A 757-nucleotide genomic window follows, 5' to 3' on the forward strand; every position below is an offset into this window, starting at 1 on the left:
CCCCAACAAAGATACTGAGGTATCCCAGAGATAAAATGAGGTGTTCATGTAGTGAAATAGGTCAAACACAGATCTTCTCACCTCAAAAACCATACTTTTCTCACTACCTACTGACCAGCCTGCCCTCTCACGAACCCCATGCCATTCCAGACACCCATGGGGGGGAGCACAGAAAAACTTGAGAACTAGATAATGAACAAATTGATTCAAAGGCAGTGGAAAATTGAATAGTGATATCATTCAGGATATATCTATCCAAGAGTAACTTCATTACACACAAAGCTGAAAGTAACAAGACTTGAGACTCATATGATTCTACCAGAGGGACGTAAAAGGTAAAAGATAACATGTATACTAGGAGCTTCTTTGGCTCCACAGGGAAGGTATTGGTTGAGCAGGTTCTAGGTCTACCTGGAAGAAATAAGAAGGTGGCGTATTAAAGCAGTACCTACCTACTCTCGGGGAGCTTTATTTGACAGATAAGAAAGCTGGAATATTATCGGGATGTAAGTGGACTTATAAGACTATTGTGAAAAACGAACTTAATTCCTCTCTTTTATTTCTCTTTATTCCCTAATATCCATTCTTTATGATAAAACAAATATTTTTAGAATTTTGAAATACCATTTTATTACAAAATTAATACAGACTCAATATAGAAAGTTTTTCAAATACAGAAAAATAAATTCAAAGTATAGAAACCACCCTATATCTCTCTACCCAGAGATGATCACAGTGAACATGTTGATGTATCTCC

Source organism: Microcebus murinus, chromosome 7 (assembly GCF_040939455.1).
Source record: "Microcebus murinus isolate Inina chromosome 7, M.murinus_Inina_mat1.0, whole genome shotgun sequence".
NCBI lineage: Eukaryota > Metazoa > Chordata > Mammalia > Primates > Cheirogaleidae > Microcebus > Microcebus murinus.